At 44.8% G+C, this 21939-nt stretch overlaps 1 protein-coding gene and 1 long non-coding RNA gene across 2 annotated transcripts in view; one reads left to right on the top strand and one right to left on the bottom strand.

The window, feature by feature from the left end:
- Positions 1-429: 429 nt before the first annotated feature.
- LOC145720875 (uncharacterized) lies at positions 430-4175 on the bottom strand. The gene is made up of 3 exons (XR_014144126.1): positions 3618-4175; positions 1087-1171; positions 430-824 (listed from the first exon to the last, which is right to left on the bottom strand). It is a non-coding gene; the product is annotated as an uncharacterized LOC145720875 (long non-coding RNA).
- Positions 4176-4685: 510 nt separating this feature from the next.
- The window catches only part of REG4 (regenerating family member 4), a 266112-nt gene continuing 248858 nt past the window's right edge, over positions 4686-21939 (top strand). The window contains exon 1 of the mRNA XM_081815803.1: positions 4686-4692. The gene's annotated coding sequence lies outside the window, so the exon portion shown is untranslated. The remainder of the gene's footprint in view (positions 4693-21939) is intronic.

The following is a 21939-nucleotide window of genomic DNA, read 5'->3' as shown; positions in this document are numbered from 1 at the left end:
TTCTCTGTCCTCTGAGGAAAATAATTTGGGCTATTTCTTTAATCTCAGTTTAATGATTTGATGTGTACAACCAAAAACCTTTAGCGGTGTTTTTCCATTTAACCCCAGATTTTTAGATCTCACATAATAGCACCAGTTCTTAAATAATTTTTTTCAAACAAGAAGAAAGTTGTTCAGGCCTGATTTTTTCCGTTTAAGATGTCTGGCTGAGTCCAAAGAATGACTCCCAACAGTGTCTAAATATGTCTGTCATAACGTGCATCTGTGTCATTAGGAGCAAACGTCATCTGTATCTAATATTTCTCATTCTTTTATTTTTCAAATTTGTTTAAAAATATCCTTGTGCTTTTATTGTTTGTAAGAACATCAGCAGCTAACATTTGAACTGTTCTTTTTAAAAAATTTTTTAGAGAGAGAATGTGAGCGAGGGGAGGGACAGAGGGAGAGGGAGAGAGAGAATCACAAGCAGGCTCCATGCTCAGCACAGAGCCCGACGTGGGGCTCCATCCCAGGACCCTGAGATCATGACTGGAGCCAAAATCAAGAGTCAGATGCTTAATGGACTGAGCCACCTAGGCGCCCATGAACTGTTCTTAAATAGCATGTACGGGGCTTTCACATGTTTTCATGTATGTTGATCACCACTATCCCCATCTTACCGATAAATTTTCTCATCTGTGATTAGAACAGCTGTTCTTTGCTTGAAGAGAAAAGTGCAGGCGGAGGCCCCTTGTGGCAAGAGTGTCCTGAGGTGGGTATTTTCTCTCCCCTAATAGGTAGTGCGAGGGCCAATTCTGAATCTGATCCTTTTTCTCTGTGCTTTACTAGAATTAGAGATGGAGTAGAAAGGCTTTCAGGTATAGTTTTTCAATCCCTTCTGCTTTTGTCAGCTCATTTCTAGCTCTGCTTTTTTGAAAAAAAAAAAAAAAGCTGCTCTGTTTCCCACTCCACTCCCTCAACCACTACCCTCGAGTCAGAGTCCTCGTCCCATCCCAGCTAAACCTCTTCCTGTTCTTAAGAATTGCACCGCATTCTTGGCTTAATGCAGGCCAACAACCCCACACTGGCACCAGGGAGTGTACAGACCTTCTTTATTGGTTGAAAGTTCTTGTCTGGTGAGCATGGAGTAAGTCACCCACTTCCTGACTTCCCGCTCTGGATGAATTTGCCTCTGGAAAAGAAAATATTCCTTGGATTTTTGTTTGCTTGCTTATAAATGCCCTGGACTGAGGAAGATTTTACCAAGTAGGTAAAGTGTGGAAGGGCATTTGAGGGAGAGAGAATAGTCTGCACACCTTGCTGTTTCTAATGCTTCCCTCCTCCCTCTCTTCAACACAGACTAATCTGGCATTGACTTCCACTGTATGGAAGGGGCTTTCATTAAGGACAGGAATGCCCCCCATTACTAAATCTGGTGGATATATCAGTCTTTATCTTACCTGACACTGAGCAGAAACTGACACCGTTAATCTCCTTGATAGACTCACTGTCTTCCTGTGGTTTCCACACACTATTATTTTTTTTTCCTACTTCCTCATGGATCTTAGGCATCCTTTGCAAGCTCTTCTTTCTCTACCAACTCCTTAGGTGTTGGTTTTCCTCAGGACCCTGTCCTATGTCAGCCTGTCTTCCCTCTACACATTCTCTGAGAAATCTCCTCTCTTCCATGGCTTTATGAGATTTATATGCCAGTGACTCCCAAATCCCCACCTCCCCTGAACTCCAGACTAATATAACAGCTACCTTCTAGAACCTCTCTGATTGGATGTTCCTGAAGCCGTATTAACCAACTCACTTCCTCAGGCTATTCCTCTTCTGGTGTTCCTTTTCCTAATATATGCCACAACATCCACCCAGTTGCTCTAGTCAGAAACCCTGAGATTCATCTTTGATTTCTCTTTTGCTCACTCTCTCCATTCAATCAATAACCAAGTCTAGTAAAATCTACTTCTTTGAATCTACCCACTTATTCTCATCCTTACCTGGCCTACGCAATCACCTCTGGACTTTTGCAAGTCTTTGCTAGTTTCCCACCTCTAGTTTTTCTCCCCTTGGGTCATTTTCCTCCAGCTACCAGAAAGTTTTTTGTTTTTTTTTAATAAATGCACTTCTGGTAAATTCACCTCCTCCATTTAAAGTCATTTAGTTGCTTCCCACTATCCTTAGGCTAGAGTCCAAATGTCTTAGCATGGCTCATAAGCTCCCCACCATCAGCAACCTGCCTACCTGCCATCAGCCTGCACTCCACTCATGCTGGATTCCCGTGGTGCAAACACACACCCGGCCTTCTCTTGCTTCTAGGCCTTCACGAATGCTTGTTCCTCTGCCTGGACCTCAAACATGTCTAATCTAAAGTCTACCCCCAAATTGTCATTTATGTTATTCCTGAGTCAGAACTGAATTTGGACACTTAATTTTTAATTAATTCTTGAATTAGAACCCAGTGCACCTTCTCTCACCTATAGATTTCTTAGTTCCTTGAAAAATACCTCCGAGGGTATGTTCAAATGAAAATATATTTGAGCTAATTAATCTAGATCAGGATTGACTTTTACCATAGCCAAATATGAGCTGGAACATATTTTTTAAATTACTGGAATGTTTTCTGGATTGTTATTCATCATGACATTCTATCTTTGGAATTTTTTTCTTCATTTCCCGCTGGCTTCTACCACTCTCCTTTCTCACCTCTCAGCCCTTCTTTCGCCTTGGGTTGCCCTGCGCTCGCCCCTCGATGGGCCCAGTTTGCACGCAGTGATATAGTTGCCGTGAAGCTGTGGTTAAATAGAACTGCTCAGACTGCAACAGGAAAGCACTGAATCGAAAGCAAAGGGGAGGAAGCACAAACCGATACCCACCACAAAGCTGCTGAGTGCCCAGCGTGACCCAAGCCGCACCCTCTGATGAGGAGCCTTGTGGAGGAGTAAGAAGCCACAGAGTTTAATAAATCATCGGCACAGGCTGTCTTCCACTTCCCCTGAGCCAGCCTTCCTGGGTCACCCACGAGTGTCCCCAGGTCTGGCCTAAGAAGGTGGGTGATTACAGCAAAGCCACCAGAGACTCAGAGGCTGGGGGAAAGTCCCGGAAATGAATGACTGGGGACCATCGGTCTCGGACACTCCCCCTGGTCCAGCTCTGTGCGTGGTTGTAAGCAGCTCTCTGCGTGGCATGATCCCCAGATGAAGGGCCCCGTGTTCCCTAAAAGTCCTTTGGCTACCTGCCTGACAAGCTGTTTCTCGTGGTGGCTGAAACTTTTTTTTATTTTATAAGCAAAGATCAAGTCCCTACGTGATACAATTCGAGAACTTGAAATTCACATTAATGTACACATGAGCATTTTCAGATTCTTTCCTGACTTCGGTAGTGGGAGCAGGAGAAAGGAACGAGATGGCACACCAAAGATGCGTTCCACCTACTTTCTGATTTTGCCCCTGGCCTCCCCTGCCTTTTCACACTTGTCCCCTTTGTTGTCAAAGGAGATACTAATTCTTCAGCGGCCTAAATTATGGGGAAAGGGGTGGAAAGTGTGGGGAAATGGGTAGTAGCTGTGTTTAGATTTGAAATGCTGGTAAGGTGGGGAACTGCGTGGGGTCTAGAGTCTCACAGGGGCTCATTACCTCTGGATCTGGGGAGGTGGGAGCCGGGCCCCACTTTTGCAGCTGGAGAAGCAGGGCACCGAGAAGAGGCGCAGCCATCTGGGTCCGGAGGAAAGGCCGCTTTGCTCGGCTGAAAGTGGGCACTGTGTCTTCATAAAGGGCCAGACTCACACTTCACATAGCAGACAGGAAATACGGTTAGTGCAGCTGGGAGGGGAGAGAGAACTCACTGTGTACCAAGGCCGTGAACTCACTCGTGGCCGCCTTTCACCGCATTTTCCTCTCCTGTAAGTGACCAGGACTGAGTCCCGGGAGTGCTGGGGAGCAGGTGAAGCACGCCTTCGGGCCAACCCCCTTCCCTCCTGCCGGCTCACCTCTCCGAAGATGCTCCACTTTTGGGTTCTCTTTCATCCCAGAAAATCTTCCAAGATCTAGATCATTAATGAAGTTCCAGTGGAGGAATGATAGGTACTTTAATAGGAGGTGAGGGAAACAGCTCTTCTCTTACAAGGCCAGATCTACACGTGGCAAAAATGTGGCCTCTGTTTTAGCAGCCCCAACAGCAAGCAGTGAGTGAGAATGGATCCTAATAAAGTAAAAAAGGAATGGAGTTTGTAGTCAGATGGTTTTGTTTTGAAACTACCCTTGCCTCCCTCCCTCCTTCCCTCCTTTCCTTTCTTCCTCCCTTTCAGAGAGGAAGGAGGGGGAAGTAGCCAGAGAATGGGAAGGTCCTCGAAGCTCAGAGGGATGCTACAAGCTTCCCAAGCCAGGCTGCCTGCCCAGAGTGTGCCCGCTGTCTTGAGTGGTCAAGGACATTCCTCTTGTTAAACCCTCGAGTCGTGTTTAATAACCAGGCATGATCCAAGCTGTAAAGAGCGGGCTGACTCCCCAGGTGCCATCTGTCAGCTGGTGACCTGCCCTGCTACATTACATTGCTGAAACAGGGAAAATGAACAAAATGAGTGCAAAGAAGGGGGAGACGGTGAGAGCGAGCTGCTTTTGAAAACGCTTACTTAGGAAGAAGAGACAGAAGTTGGCTGGAGGGCACATGAAGTAAAGAATGGATTTCATTTTTTTTAGACCAGGAGAGGTTTGGGTATGTTTACATACTTAAGGAGAGATCTCACTTCATTCCTAAGTTTTGATTCTCTCCTCTGGTGGGAAAAAAAGGAGAGGTTTCTATGAAGTTTAAAATTAAATGAAAATCAAATGCACGGTGGTGACATTTACACCGCAAAGCCCTTTACACATGCTAATTATCATAAGTATCATCATCTAGCATCTGTACAGATGAGTAAGCCCTGGTCACAGCTGCTCTGTCTCAGGCTCTTCTACCCCATATGACGGGCTGTGAGGAGGACATGGACTCTTGACTAGGCAGGGCCAAGACCTACCAGGGACAGGCTAATTGTGGTGTGACCCGGATCTCGCCATGCTTTGAACTTTGGGGAGATGGTGTGTGTCTGCTACCTATGTGTGTCTTACTAGATACAACGAGTTGCCATTGTATTCTCTACCTTGCCCCGGATTCTGTCGAAAAAGCTTTAGTTTAGGGAAAACATTTTTTTTTTATTCTTATGTTAATCCCCATACATTACATCATTAGTTTTAGATGTAGTGTTCCATGATTCATTGTTTGTGCATAACACCCAGTGCTCCATGCAGAATGTGCCCTCCTCAATACCCACCACCAGGCTAAGCCATCCTCCCACCCCCTCCCTTCTAGAACCCTCAGTTTGTTTTCCAGAGTCCATCGTCTCTCATGGTTCGTCTACCCCTCCGATTTCTTAGGGAAAACATTTTTAGAAATTAAAAATGCCCTTCTTGAGATGCAAGAGATGTACAAATAGGATTCTCAACGTGGATTTCTGCTTAGACAAAGAAGCAGTTTCCTAAAAGTTACCTCATGTTAACCCACAGCTTTGTTAAGAAGGGTCCGCACTTTATCTGTACAGATGAGTAAGCTGGATTCCCATGGTGCACGGGAGCTCTACACAGCATGATACACACAGCGAATCAGTGAAGTCTTTATTCTCTTAATTATTCGCTTTGCAGTTTTCGCTTTGAACCATCCTACATCCATGCCGATCGTGTAAAGATACCCTGCAAATTCCACTCCCACATTTCCTCACATTTCCTCTCCCTTTCCCACCTGGCTTTCCAACCTTCAGACGATTTATGTCTTCATTTCTGGCTGTATCTCTTGCCTATTCCTTATCATCCCTCCCCCATCCCTTATTCTGTCCTCCTCTTCCCCTGGCCCCTCTCTGGCTCCAGCTTTTATTACTAGCAACCCTGTAGGCCAATCCCACAGCATGTTCCTTCATGCATTACACGAACTCATTTTTTTGAGGGCACTGAACAGAACAGTGTGGTGTCATTTTCCAAGAGCAAGCAGCCACTTTCTAGAAATAGCTGTACTGAGATAAAATATATATACTGTAAAGCTCACACCTTTAAAGTATACCGTTCAATGGGTTTTAGTATGTCGTGTTGTGCATCCATCACCTTGATTAATGTTAGAACCTTTTCATTCTCCCAAAAAGAAACCTGTACTGGTTAGTACCTGTAACCTCACTCACCATTTCCGCTCCCCCACCCCTCCCCGCTTCGCTCTCCCTAATTCTAGGCGACCGCTAATCTACTTTCTGTTTCTATGGATTTGCCTGCACTAAACATTTTATATAGGTGAGATCATACAACAGGTGGTCTTTTGTGACTGGCTGCTTTCACCTAGCAAAATGTTTTTGAGGTTCCACCATACTGTAGCATGTTTCTGTACTTCATCGCTTTTTATTACCGAAGAGTATTCCACCGTATGGCTATATCACATCTTGTTTATCCATTCACTGGCTGGTGTACATTTGGGTTGCTTCCTTTTTTTTTATTATGCGAATAAAGCTGCTATGAACATTCACATACAAGTTTTTGGGTGGACATATGGTTTCATTTCTCTTCGGTAGATATCGAGGATTGGAATTGCTAGGTCATATGGTAACTCTATTTTTAGCATTTAGAGGGACTGCCAAACCATTTTCCAAAGTGGCTACACCATTTTACTTTCCCATCAGCAGTGTATGAGGATTTCAATTTCTCCACATCCTCACCCAAAATTGTTATTGTCTGCCTTTTTTTATTTAACCATTCTAGTGGGTGAAATTGTATTTCCCTAATGACTTTATGTGTGCTTATTAGCCATTTGTATATTTTCTTTGGAAAAATGTCTCTTGTAACTGCCCATTTTTAAATCGGGTTGTCTTTTTATTATTGAATTGTAAGAGTTTTAAATATTCTAGATACAAGTCCCTTATCAGATTTATGATTTGCAAATATTTTCTCTCATTCTCTGGGCTGTCCTTTCAGCTTTCCTCATGGTGTCCTCTGAACACAATAACTTGTAATTTTGATGAAGTTCAACACGTTAATCTTTTCTATCGGTGTTTTATCTAAGAAATCATTGCCCAATCCAAGGTCACAAAGACTTACTCTGAAGATTTCTTTTAAAAATCTTATAGTTTTGGGGTGCCTGGCTGGCTCAGTCAGTTTAAGTGTCTGCCTTTGGCTCAGGTCATAATCCCAGGGTTCTGGGATCGAGTCCCGTGCAGGGCTCCTTGCTCAGCGGGGAGTCTGCTTCTCCCTCTGCCTCTACCCCTCACCCCTGCTCATGCGTGTGCTCTCTCTCTCAAATAAATAATCTTAAAAAAAAAATAAAAGTCTTACAGTTTTAGCCTCTACATTGAGGTCTATGATCCATTTTGAGTTAATTTTTGTGTATGATATTTGTTAGAGGTCCAGATTAGTTTGTTTGCATGTGGATATTCAGTTGTCCCAGCACCATTTGTTGAAAAGGCTGTTCTTTTCCTATTGAATTTTCTCGTCCTCTTTGTCAAAAATCAACTGACTGTAATTGTTAGGGTTTACTTGTGGATTCTTAAATCTTTCCATCGATCCCAATGTTTACCCTTATGTCAGTACAGCACTGTCTTGATTACTGTAGTCTTTCAGCATGAGTCTACCATCTGTGTCCATTTCCAAGATTGTCTGGCTATTCTGAGTTTCTTGCATTTCCGTATGAAATTTAGGTTCAGCAGAAATTGACAAACTGGTCCTGCAATCCGTAAGAATGCCTCTGCCCTTAATAAATAATGAAAACAATTTCTTCCATACTTAGAATGAAATTGGGTAAGGAGGACGGACCAAGGACGCTTCGGAGTGGTAGAAAGCAAGGGTATCCTTTGACAGGGGAACCAAACGGATGGGGGGAGGGGAATAAACGAGTCACAGAGTTTGTGAACTTCCCACCCTGGTGAGAGGAATGTTTGTTGGGGGGGGGGGGGCAGTTTGATCTAGCACCAGGGGATTTTGTGAAAGATAATTGAAATTGTTAAGTCCATTGATCTCCCCAGAAGAAAAAAAAAGGGGGTCTCTAAGTCAGCAGTATTGTTAGTTTGTTGATTCTTACAGAAGAAGATTCTCATCTAACTAAGGGAAGCTGCTGGCCCTTTCTAAGGGCTGTAAGACCCTGAGGAAAAAAAATGAAGAAAAAAAATGAAGAAATCCCTCGTGGTCTTTTCTTACCTCTGTCTGTGGCCAGCACTAAACTTTGTCTTTGTTACCCTTCCCCTTTATAAGTTCCCCAAAAGGAGAGGGAGAAAAAGAAGAAAACCCTAATGGGAGAGAGGGTGAGAGATGCTGGGGATAGGAGAGGAATTTCAGAGCTTTTAAAGATTATTTATTTATTTATTTGACACAGAGAGAGAGAGAGGGAGACAGCGAGAGAGGGAACACATGCAGGGGGAGTGGGAGAGGGAGAAGCAGGCTTCCTGCTGAGCAGGGAGCCCGATGTGGGGCTCGATCCCAGGACCCTGGGATCATGACCTGAGCCGAAGGCAGACGCTTGACCGACTGAGCCACCCAGGTGCCCCGGAATTCTGGAGCTTTTAAAATGAAGGATCTTTCAGGTCCTGCTGGTGAAATCTACTAAGGAAGAGATGATACAGAGCAAGAGGAATAAGGATGATCCCCTTCTTTGACTCAGTGATCCAACTCCGGTCGTTCATCCTAAGGAAAGAAAACATGCAAAGAGTGTGAGTGGCAATGTTAATAAGATTATCTGTAATAGTGCCCGTTGGGACAACCTATATCTCCACAATAAATGCTGTACGACACCATGGCACGTCAGACAGTAGGTTATCACACTGGCCCCGCCGTCAACATACACCCTGAGTCGCCTCCCTCCTCACTGCGTCCTCTACTTCCCCTGGGGCCCCGTCACATCTCTCACCGGAGTTATTGCAACGGCCGCTCAGCCTGTCTTTCTGCTTTCACCTTGCTCCCCACCCCCTGGTCTACTCTCAACGCCATAGTCAGAGGGACCCTTTTGGAAAGGGAAACATGTCGATCCTCTACTCAAAAGCTTCCACGGCTGCCTTCTGATTCAGGAGCAAAGCTGATGTTTTTGTTGGTCCCAGGCCCTGGCTCACTTGGCCCCCATTACTCTCTGACTTCATCTGATACTACTTGACCTCATGCGTATTCCACTCTGGCCCTAAGGCTTCCTAACTGTTTTTGAACGCACCAGGCCTTCTCCTGCCTCAGTGACTTTGAACTCGCCCTTCACTCGTCCCCCAGATACCCATTTGGCTTGTTCCCTCAGCACCTTCAGATCTGCTCAAATGGATACTTTCCTTCTCTGACCATCCCATTTAAAACTGCTCTCTCTCCCAACCCCCAGCTCCCAGCGTTTCCTATTCCCCCGCCTTGTTTGAATCTCCCCCAGGCCCACCCTGCCGCCCTTGCACCTGTCACCAGAACCTGAATTATTGATTTGGGTTATTGTCTGCGTCCCCCTGTAGAAGCTGTGCTCTCCGGGAGCGGGGACCCATATATGTTGATCGCGGCTGTAGCCTTGACGTCTGGATTGTGCCTGGCGTGGAGAAGCTGTTTAATAAATACTTGTTGCATGAATGAATATGTCCACAAAGGTAATACTTACGAAGATGAGGTTGTGATTTTGAAAGTGGGAAAGTATAAAGGTATAAACTGTGACGTGCGCCATGAGCACAGCGTCTGGAGGCTGCAGAATTGGAGAGATCTGGATTCGAATCGTGACTGCACCACTTCTGAGTCGTGTGACCTTGGTCAAGTGTGCTTAACCTTTCATCCTCTGTGAAACAGGTATAATGATGCCTCCCTCATAGTATTGTGAAAATTCAACAACAAAAATGTAGCGAACACCTGCCACATAGTAGGTGCTCTGGGAACATTAAATCCCTCTCTTCTCCTGAGGAAGCATATATATCCAGTGAATGAGACCTGAGTGGAAGTGTGCACAAGTGGAAATAGTTAAATAGAGTGCTTAAGAATATTTATAAACATGGGACGCCTGGGTGGCTCAGTCAGTTGTCTGCCTTCGGCTCAGGTCATGATCCCAGAGTCCTGGGATCCAGTCCTGCATGGGGTTCCTTGCTCAGCGGGAAGCCTGCTTCTCGCTCTGTCTCTGCTGCTCCCCCTGCTTGTGCTCTCTCTCTCTCTCTGACAAATAAATAAAAATGTTAAAAAAAGAATATTTTATAAGCATTTTCTTTGTTTTCATTTCTTCCCTATGCATGGGTTCGTCAAGAGTGGTGGGTGGGAGTGTTTCCTCCATTTATCTCCCGGGTTCTGGCTTCACCTCTGACACTTACAAGCTATGTGACATTAGGCAAGTCCTAACCTCTCTGGGCCTGATTCCTTATCTATAAGACGAAGCGGTTGAATTTAGTAACTTTTAATGCTCTCGATGCTGAAAATTCCATAGTTCAACTAGGCAGCCCGTTCCACCTGGCTCTGCCCTACTTCAACCCAGCCTTGCTCCAATGTGATGGCCAGATGTTTCTAATCTTAGGCATAAAAGACTCCATTCTTCGGCTTTCAGAGGCCAAAAGAAAATGGAAAGTTTAGGAAAAGTTCTAAGCAGATGAGATTTCCTTCTCTCCGACTTCTAAACGGCTGCATTTATACTGTTCAAACTTAAAAAAAAACAAAACAAAACAAAAAAAACCAAGAAAAGCAAAGCAGAGCAAATACACACCTTTGGGTTTGAGTCAACTATGTGAATCTTTAAGCCATGAAGGAGTGCTCGGGTGGTTTTGTTTTTTTGTTTTTTGGGTTTTTCTTTCTTTCTTTTTTTTTTTAAGCAACAATCAAAACGGAGATGTCAGCAGTTCTCAACTTGTAACTGTAACCTTGTCCCTGCGTGGCTGTGAGCCCAGGGAGGGGGCATGGCTGGCGGCTCCCTGCTCTGGAAGGCGAGCGGTTTGCTTTTCTTTGGGTTGGCCCCCTGAAGCGGAGGAGAGGAGGATGTTTGGGTTTGCAGCCCTGGCCTCACTTCCCTGAAGCTGGGGGGTGGGGGGGGGTCAGCTGCCCTGGCCTTCCTCCAACAACCGAGCCACAGCGGATTCAAATACCCCATCAGCTGCAAGGCTCTGGCTTTACCCAGCTGAAAACGGACGATCTCATCTGGGAAGGGTCAGTTTAAAAATGACAGAACTGCCCAAAGTCAACAGAGGGAACAACCAGAACAGAAATTTCTCTGCAATGTTTCCTTGTAATTGCCGGCCCGGCCCGCCAGAGCTCTGGCCTGAGTCCCCATCCACCATCGCTGGGGCCCCCACGCGGCCTTGACCAAGGAGCCCCCAGCCGACCTGGGCGGCGCCTCCCGGGGCTGCTGCCCTGCTCCGCCGCTTGCCCCGGACAGCAGGGAGAGTCCAGGCTGCAGCGGGTTTTGGGAAGAGTCAACAAGAAGACCCCGTGGAGCTCATTTATTAGGATCCCTAAGAGACAGGGAACCTCAGCTCAAATGATGTGTCCAGATTCCGAGTGTAAGTGCGGGGCAGAGCTGGTCTCCTTAGTCTTCACCTGGGGCTCTCTCCAGATTCATGCACCCAAAATAGCGAGGCTAACTTTAACGTTTTCTTTCTCCTCCTTTTCTTTCCAACCAAATCCTACTTTGTTGAATTTCAGGGCTATGTAGAAAAGCATATTTTGAATTTAGACTTGAGGACAATGACTACATCTTGCACGATGTGTAACAGTACCTTGTGTGTACCCGAGTTCGTGTTACCTGTGAGATCAGCAGTGAGCGGAGGGCGTAGGGTATGGGCTTAGTTTCCATGCCTGCAAAATGGGAATGATCATAGCATCTGCTTCATCATGTTGTCATGAGGATTTCATGAGATGATACATGTAATGCACAATGAAAAACCCAACACATGTTAGAAATTGTTAATATCCTAGAAGGCATTTTTTAAAAGATTTTATTTATTTGAGAGAGAGCAAGAGAGATCTAGCACGAGCAGAGGGGAGTGGCAGAGGGAGAAGCAGGCTCCCCACCGAGCAGGGAGCCCGATGCGGGGCTCGATCCCCGGACCCGGGACCGTGACCTGAGCCGAAAGCAGACGCTTAACCAACTGAGCCACCCAGGTGATCCTATCCTAGAAGGCATTTATTATTCCATTTTACAGATGAGAAAATTGAGGCTCAGAGAAGCTGAGGGACTGAGTCATACCATTAGTTAATAAGAGAGCCAGGATCCAGCTCAGTGTCCTGGCTCCACATCCAGGGCACTTGCCGCTCCACTATTGATAGTGTAGACCGTCGAAGGTAGTTCTGGGCCAAGTGTCAGACATGTCTGTCCCTCCATCATGGGATGACATGTTTTCATTAAGCCCTCACATGCCTGAGGTGCTGGGAAATGGATGCTTCAGAGGTGATGGAGGCTCTCATGTGCAGCCTTATTATCAAGCAATCTTTGCACAAACACTAGCCAAGGAACTGAAGCCCGGATTAATCCCTGGCCCAAGCTGGGCTCAGGAGCTAGGTCAGAAGCCCTTGAATATTCTCAGCTTTCCTTTCTTTTTGCAGCGCTTCCACGATGCTCTAAGAATACTCTGCTCACTCTGATATGACAGCCTTCTTCACACTCTTTCGTGGTATAGTATTTTGGGGTATCAGATGGATACCCCATGGTTCCAACAGGGGTATCGGATGGATATCAATTGGAACCATGCCCAAGGGGGTGCCAAAGATGATATACCGAGGTGTGGGAAGAAAATACGTGAACATTTGTTTTCTTTAAGTATCTTTAAGATACTAAGAAAATTAAGGTTTACCTATATTTAAAAATCAGTACAGTAGAGCTTATATAATTTATAATAAATGTGCAGTTGTGGGGAATGTGTGTTTGATTTTTTTTTTTTGATTGAGTGGCATGATGAAAAGGGTTTAGAGCAACTGTTCTAGAAAATAAGCTTCTAGAGGGCAAGAAATATACCTAGTTCTGATCTGATTTGTATCTCGCCCTCGTCCTCATTATTTAGCATTAAATGACCATTCCCCAGATAAATGAATTTGGCATCTATATGAACTTGTCTTTGTTTCTTCTGCTCCTTTTGTCATCCATCTAATACTATGTCTTGTTTGATACTTTGCCAAGACATGAGCAAGTAATAAAGCCATGTTTGAGAAGTAAAGAGTACAAATTGCCATGAGAAGATTGGGAAGTGCAAGACTGATAGTCCCCAAAAAGAGTTAATGGAATATTACTCAGCCATAAAAAGAATGCGATCTTGCCATTTGCAACAACATGGATGAAGCTAGAGAGTATAATGCTAAGTGAAATAAGTCAGTCAGAGAAAGACAAATACCATATGATTTCACTCATATGTGGAATTTAAGAAACAGAACAAATGAACAAAGGAAAAAAAAAAGAGAGAGAGAGCAACCATAAAACAGTCTCTTGGGGGACCTGGGTGGCTCAGTTGGTTATGTCTCTGACTCTTTTCAGCTCAGGTCATGATTTCAGGGTCGTGAGATCCAGCTCCGCGTTGGGCTCTGTGCTGGGCATGGAGCCTGCTTTGGTTGTCTCTCTCTCCATCTCCCTCTGCCCCTCCCCACTCTCTCTAAAACAAAACAAAACAAAACAAAACAAAACAAAACAAAAACAGACTCTTAACTATAGAGAATAATCAGATAGTTACCAGTGGGGAGGTGGGGGGGGATGGGTGAAATAGGTGAAGGGGATTAAGAGCACACTTATCATGATGAGCACTAATATATTGAACTGTTGAATCACTATATTGTACGCCTGAAACTAATATAACACCGTTAACTACACTGGAATTAAAATTTAAAAAAAAATGTTAAAGGAGGATAGAAAGGCATGCAGCAGGCAAGAGTAAAACCTCACGGCAGAACTCATACGCAGCAAGTCAGGCATGGAGCACCAGCACTGCTGGCTGAGAAATCAAGTATGATCTGAACATCTGAGTGTTTACAAAATGAGCACTGTCCTCCCTCTTCCTCTTAAAGTTGCAGAAAGCAACATGATGCAATGAGAGAGAAGTACCAGCTCTATTACTCTCCTGGCTTGGTGATCTTGGGTGAAGCCTCTAACCACCTGCTTCCCCGCCGCCCCCCCCAATCCAGGGAAATCATTCTTGACTTACAAATGAGGTTGGACTAGATGATTTTGGAGGTCTCTTCATGCTTTGAAGCGGCCCTGAATATAGATGAAGTTGGTAGTTTTCAGTGCTGGAGGTTCTAGCAGCAGGGATGGGCATCCGGACTTGGGGTGTCCCCTGTCCCAGCAGCATCACCCATGCAGTGTCTTCACGCCGTTGTTCTGCAGCATTAACTCCAGAAGTCGTTTCTGGCTCGCCTCTGCACCTGGGTCTCCAGCCCTCCTGCAGCGCCTGTGAACCACCCAATATCCCTTCATAAATTCATCTTCTGCTTAAATTAATCAGAGTTTGTTTCTGTTGCTTGCAACCCAAAACCCTGACCAATGCACCCATTATCTTTCTAAAACATGCACTTGGTTGAAAAAGTTTGAAAGTTGAAAACATTTAAGACAGAAACAACAACATCTCCTTCCCTTTCTCAGCCTCTTACTGTACCACTTTCCTTCTCGAGAGGTAGCCACAGTTGCTAGTTTCTTACATATTCCTCCAGAGATATTCCCTGTGTATGTAAACCTATCCATGTCTCTAAGAAAAAATACTTTATGGGGCGCCTGGGTGGCTCAGTCAGTTAAGCATCTGCCTTCAGCTCAGGTCATGATCCCAGGGTCCTGGGATTGAGTCCTGTGACGGGCTCCCTGCTCGTCAGGGAGTCTGCTTCTCCCTCTCCTCCCTTCTCATGCTGTCTCTCTCTCTCTCTCAAATAAATAAATAAAATCTTAAAAAAAAATACTTTCTAAAAACCATCACGCAGACCAGTGGGGTCATTCTATGCACATAGTTCCTTATTCTGCTTTTAAACTCAATGTATGTTGGAGACGTTTCCATAAATATAAAGGTGCCTCATTCTTTTGAATGGCTGCTTAGTATTCCACTGAATGAAGATTCTATAATCTATGTAGCCAGTCTTCTACTGTGAACATTTGGATTGCTTATGGTTTTTACGACTACGAATAAGACTGTAATGAATATCCCTGTAAATATGCCTTCGATATGTCTTAATGCCCAGTGCAAGCATATTCATAGGACAAATTTCTGATAGTGAAGTTGCTGGCCCAGAGGGTATAACTTTTAAACTTTGGACATATTGTACCCAACTGTACTACAAAGAGGCTGCACCAACTTCTAATCCTACTAAAAATGTCTTAGTCTCCCTGTTTTCCATATCCTCACTTCATCAATGTGTATTATGAGATTTTTATAATGTTACCATTCTGGTAGGTGAAAAATGGTTTCTCGTTTTAAGATTTTATTTAACAGAGAGAACGTGAGAGAGCACAGCAGGGGGAGCAGCAGAGGGGGAGGGAGAAGCAGGATCTCTGCTGAGCAGGGAGCCCCATGTGGGACTGGATCCCAGGACCCTAGGATCATGACCTGAGTGGAAGGCAGATGCTTAACCGACTGAGCCACCCAGGCGCCCCCTGGTTTCTTGTTTTAATGTTAATTCATTAAACCATGAGTGGGGTGGAGCCTTTTTCATATACTTAAAAGCTATTTGTCAATACCTGTGTATTCTATATATTTACTTTGTCTATTGTTCTCAATTGGATTTTGATCTGTTTTTAATTCTTTTGTAAGAACTCCAGATTTTAAGAAAACTGTACCTTTTTCATATTTGTTGAAAAGATTTTTTTCCTGATTTGTTTTTGGTCTTCTGACATTATTTCATTTGATTTTGTTTTGGGCCTTGCAGAAATCTTTAATTTTCACAGAGTCAAATTTGTCCATATTTTTGTGTATAGCTTCTGAATTTGCTTAGAATGGCCTTTGGTGGGAAGCTTTGCATGGTCTCAACCCTGAAGATGCTAATTTAGAAAAACAACATTTGAGACTTCTGGTCAAAGAGAACAGATTAGACACATATTGTGCTCCATTCCCTCCTAGAACTTAACCCAAAGTTAAGGTTTGATGAAGTAATATATTCACATGGTTCTAAAACCAAAAAAGGGTAAAAAGGCACAGAGCAAAAAAGTTTCCCTCATCCATGTCTCCCATTGGCCTGGGTCCCACTGTCTTCCTGTCCATTGTAAGCTTAGTTACTAATTTGTTATGTGTGTGTCTCCAGAATTTCTTTTCAAAGATTTTATTTATGGGACGCCTGGGTGGCTTAGTCGTTAAGCGTCTGCCTTCGGCTCAGGTCATGATCTCGGGGTCCTGGGCTCAAGTCTCACATCAGGGTCCCTGCTCCGTGGGAAGCCTGCTTCTCCCTCTTCCACTCCCCCTGCTTGTGTTCTCTCTCTTGCTGTGTCTCTCTCTCTCTGTCAAATAAATAAATGAAATCTTAAAAAAAAATAAAGATTTTGGGAGTGGGAGAGGGAGAAGCAGGCTTCCCACTGCTGAGCAAGGAGCCCAACGCGGGGCTCGATGTTAACACCCAGGACTTGTCCTGTGACCCTGGGATCGTGAGCTGAGCTGAAGGCAGACGCTTAACCGACTGAGCCACCCAGGTGCCCCAGTCTCCAGAATTTCTTTTCTTTTCTTTTTTTTTTTTTAGATTTTATTTACTTATTTGACAGAGAGAACACAAGCAGGGGGAGCGGCAGAGGGAGAAGGAGAAGCAGGCTTCCCGTTGAGCAGGGAGCCCGATGTGGTGCTCGATCCCAGAACCTGGAATCATGACCTGAGCAGAAGGCAGACGCCTAACCAACTGAGCCACCCAGGCACCCCTTTCCAGAATTTCTTTATGCATAAGTAAGCAAACAAGAATTTAAATAATTTTTTTTTTAAGTCTAAACCTACAAGGACAAAGAGAATATGAAAAGGATAGCAGCAGGCTAATTTTAAAAGATGGAGTGTAGATGAATGTGTGGTAACTGAACCAAGAGACCCAAGTAAGGTGAATTCTAAGCCAGCGGATGAGAAAGCTAATGTCACTTGCTTTACACTTCAGAATCCTCCACGTGCTCAGCAGTTTGTGGCACCAGGTACTTTGATATTTTGTGAATAAAGCTGTGGCTAAGAGGAGTAAGATGAGTTGAAAGTCAATTCAAGGAGCAAAGAGGTCCCCAGCCCCGCCCCCCCCTTTCCACTTGCATCCGTCAAGTGGACTGCCCCTTCCCCACAGTGGCCAAAAAAGGGAGCTTTTTCCATTCTTTGGGACAGTAAGACAGAGCGAGGACCAGGCACAGTTGTGAGAAGGATAATATACTGAAGAAAAAAGGAAATTACTTACAGAGCCCCTGCCTTCTTCCTTTACATAGATTGTAACCCTAACATCCAGCCTGGAGATTTTCTGAGAACACGACACCCTGGAGAGAAATTCCCTAAAGATCATTTGGAAGTGGCAGCATCTCTGACAGAAAAAGAAAGCAAAAAATTATCAATATCCTCAGAGAGATAAGACAGGATAGTCTATTTTTTAAAATATTTTTTATATTTATATGTATTTTTATATGCCATTTTGAATTTAATTTTATTTGCTTAAATTTTATTTTTTTATTTTGAAAATTTTTTTATTTAAATTCAAGTTAGTTAACATATAGTATATTATTAGTTTCAGGGCTAGAACTTAGTGATTCATCAGTTGCATAGAACACCCAGGGCTCATTCCATTAAGTGCCCTCCTTAATGTCCATCACCCGGTTACCACATCTCCCCACGCACCTCCCCTCCAGCAACCCTCAGTTTGTTTCCTAGAGTTAAGAGTTTCTTATGGTTTGGTCGCCTGGGTGGCTCAGTCGGTTGAGCGACTGCCTTCGGCTCAGGTCGTGATCCTGGAGTCCCGGGATCGAGTCCTGCATCGGGCTCCCTGCTCGGCGGGGAGTCTGCTTCTCCCTCTGACCCTCCCCCCTCTCATGTGCTCTCTCTCTCATTCTCTCTCTCAAATAAATAAATAAAATCTTAAAAAAAAAAAAGAGTTTCTTATGGTTTGTTTCCCTCTCTGTTTTTATCATTTTATTTTTCCTTCCCTTCCCTCTTTTCCTCTGTTTTGTTTCTTAAATTCCACATATGAGTAAACATATGGTATTTGTCTTTCTCTGACGGACCTATTTCACTTAGCGTGATGCCCTCTATTTCCATCCACGTCATTGGAAATGGCAAGATTTTCTTCTTTTTGATGGCTGAGTAATATTCCATCGTGTGTGTATGTGTGTGTGTGTGTGTATCTCACATCTAATATATATCACATCTTCTTTATCCAAAGGATACAAGAATAGTGATTCGAAGGGGGCACATGCACCCCAATGTTTATAGCAGCAATGTCCACAATAGCCAAAATATGGAAAGAGCCCAGATGTCCATTGACAGATGAATGGATTAAATGCTATTTTTTAAAAGGAACAGTTAGAGAACAAAAAAAGATCTGAGAAATTTAAATATGATCCCAGAACAAAAAAAAACTCACCAGAAGAGATGGAAACTAGAAAGTACAGCAAAAAGATAAGACATGGAAAATAGAAGATATAAGGGCAAAAGCAGTTTATTTGGGAGATGATCCACCTATAGCGTGTGGGGAAGTGAAACCAGGAAGCTACTGTATCCAGCAAGTTACTATGAATAACTGGAACTTGATTCCTTGGGGAGACTCTGCGAGACCAGTGTGGAAATCATGGCTCAAAGTTATCCCCACTCAGGGCTGAGCGAGCTGAGCTATTTATTCTGCTAACTCTCATTGCTCATTGGTTAAGAGCTGCTCCCTAGGAGGAGGGGGTTAATTACCCCCAACTCTTCATGAGCAAACCTTTGGTATCCAGAAGAAGCCCTCAGGCAAAGAGACATTTGTACTGGTAATTTTTTAAAAAGATTTTGTTTGTTTGTTTATTTATTTATTTGACAGAGAGAGAGAGTACAAGTGGGGGAGCGGCAGGCAGAGGGAGAGGGAGAAGCAGGGTCCCTGCTGAGCAGAGAGCCCGGACGCAGGGCTCGATCCCAGGGCCCTGAGCACCGAAGGAAGGTGCTCAATGGATTGAGCCACCCAGGCGTCCCTGTACTGGTAATTTAGACCGCGCGGATGGGGCAGGGGCCAGGAGAATATGGGCGGGACACTCATGGCGTGTTCTATCTTGCCTGCTTTCTTTCTTAGGAAATGACTGGAGGATGCACTCCACCAAAACAACGGAGTGAATCAAGAAAGAGGAAGAGGCAGAATTTAGGAACCAGAATATTTGACATAAGAGATGAAGGGAATCCCCAGGATGTGGTGAAAGGGTGGAGTGGGGAACTGCCAGTTATTAATATAGAACTATTCGATTCTTTCAACTATGTGCATGTTTATTTTCGATATAAATTAAAATCAGTAATTTGTCTTTTTTCTTCTGCTGCCTGAGAAAGGGAGGAGGTGAGACAGAGAATGCGGATCCTTCCTAGCTGATAAGAACCTGGGAAGGTAAAGTGAAACTCTTTTGTTCCTTGGGTCCGTCAATCCAACAGGGCCATTCTCTTTCCATCTCCCGTTTAGGCAGGAAGAGAAATTCTGAGCAACTGGGAAATTAAGACTTAAAATATTGAAAAGAGCTGTTGGTGCCAAACTGACCTAAAATCTGGGGCTGCCCTAGGAGGGTTCTGACCCAAGGAAGCGATCCAAGGTAAATGCAAAGAAAGGATTCTGTCAAATTAAAAACCAAAAAACCAGGATTACATTAAGGGGACCATGAATTGCACTAAAGTGTTATTGGAATAAATTCTTAATTGTGTCTAGATATGAATTTCTTGATATTTTACTTTAAATGCCTATTGCCTTAAAATCTAGATTTTAAAAATATGACTATTTTAATATATAGTTTTAATTTAAAAAAAAACATGCAAATGCTTTGTACAGAGTTTTTGGCTAATCCTATCTCTAATTGAAAATTGCACTGTTTTAGGTCTGTGGCCCTATCAAGACACCAGAGTCTACCACTTTCTGATCGCAGGCAAGACAGCCACGGGAATGAGGCCTCCTGAAAACTGACTTAGTCCTCCTTTCTCTTCCTATGTTGGAGGTCTGTCCACTGGATCCCTCTCCTAGGCTGAGAAAAATGCTCAAAAATGCCCCCATCTAAAAGAAAAATAAACAAAGCCATTCTCCTTTTAGCTATCACCCCCATTTTCTCTTCTCCTTCATCATAATGCTTCTGGAAAGAATACATGCTAACTTCCTCCTCTTCCTTTACTTCCTCCCCACACGCTGCTTCTTGACCCCGTGCGAGCTAGCTTTCCCTCTGACCGGCACAGAGGCCCCAGAGGACTTCTCGCTGTCAAATCCTTGGGTCCTGTTTAGACCTCATCCTTCTCTCTGAATTCCCCCTCCCCATCTTGGCCCTGTCACTCTTCTTTCCTGGTGCTTCTACCCCTCCTACCCCGGCCTCTCCCCTGGGACCCCCTCAGCAGGACAGGCATCCCCAGAGATCCCCTGACTCCCTATAAGCTCTGGCATCTGCCCAGGTCCCCAGCCTCACCTGTGGCCTGTCCGGCTTGCTCCCTCCACTCCCATGACACTCAGGATCCACTGGGTTCCTCTAAGGCACCCAGCTCTTGTGGCCTTCAGGCCTATCCCTCTACCTGGGGCCCTCTTCCCCGCCCCACACCCCTGCCCTCCATCGGGCTGTTTCCAACCTGACTTTCAGGTCTCAACCCACTGTCGTTTCCTCAGAATGCAGCGCCTCCCTTCCCATCCCCACCAAACTAAATCCATTTCCCCAGTCTTCTCTTTCAGAAATAATTTTTTTCTTCTAAACTAAATCATTTACTTAGTTTCTAATGAGAGGCTTCAGGGGTGTGTTTCTTTCCTTAAATATCTACCTTTCAATCCAGGATGGAAGCCGCGTGAGGACGGGAGCCACGTCAGCTCTGTTTCCCACTGTGTCCTTAGTGTCAACGCAACCCCGGGGACAGCAGATGGGGGGTGTCTGTGGCGAGCGGGAGTGAAGTGCTTTCGTCATGCCCGGCACCACAGCAAGCCCTTCACACGTACCACCTCGCTTTTATTCTCACGGCAACCCTGTGAGTACGTACTCTAACCGGGTCCATCTTGGGCCAAGGAAACTGCAACTTAGAGAGACCGAGTAATAATGCCCGAGATCTTACAGAAACAAGGGGAGTCAGAGCTGGAATTTGAAAATACATTTCTCTGAGTCTGTGTGGGACTTCCTGAGGACCATAGTGTAGTGCTTCCTGGCTGACAGATCGTCTACACTCACCTTCCCAGACTTCCTGCACACCCCTTCCCTCTTGTCTGCGTCTCTGCAGCTTTCCCAGGCAGGATGAGGGTACGGGCGGGGAGCTGGCCCTGGAGGGGCTGGGAGGTCCTTGGCCGTTCTCCTTTTCTAGCACCTGTTTCTGGGAAGTACTCAGAAAACCCGTGAGGTAGGCAAACCATGATGACAATCAATGCTCTCGTAACTCTCCTGCCCTTTCTTTTTTTTTTTTTTATTTATTCATGAGAGACAGAGAGAGAGAGGGAGAGAGGCAGAGGGAGAAGCAGGCTCCCAAGGAGCAGGGAGCCCGATGTGGGACTCGATCCCAGGACCCTGAGATCATGACCTTAGCCGAAGGCAGACGCTTAACCATCTGAGCCACCCAGGCGCCCTCTCCTGCCCTTTCTATATGTTCTTTCCATTTCCTGCCTTCCCCGCCATGGCTTTGGGTTGCTCCCCAGGGTGATGCCCCACTCAGGCCTTCCACCCTGCCCACATATGCCCTGGGCAACTTTCAGTCCATTTCTCTGACAAAAATGTACCTGTCTCGATGACTGGATAAAGAAGATGTGGTATATATATACAATGGAATATTATGCAGCCATCAAACGGAATGTGATCTTGCCATTTGCAACGACGTGGATGGAACTGGAGGGTATTATGTTGAGTGAAATAAGTCAAACAGAGAAAGACATGTATCATATGATCTCATTGATATGAGGAATTCTT

Source organism: Leptonychotes weddellii, chromosome 4, assembly GCF_054177405.1.
Source record: "Leptonychotes weddellii isolate Sample4059 chromosome 4, ASM5417740v2, whole genome shotgun sequence".
NCBI lineage: Eukaryota > Metazoa > Chordata > Mammalia > Carnivora > Phocidae > Leptonychotes > Leptonychotes weddellii.
Note: the sequence above shows the minus strand (reverse complement) of the source record. Positions and strands in the feature narration are given on the sequence as shown.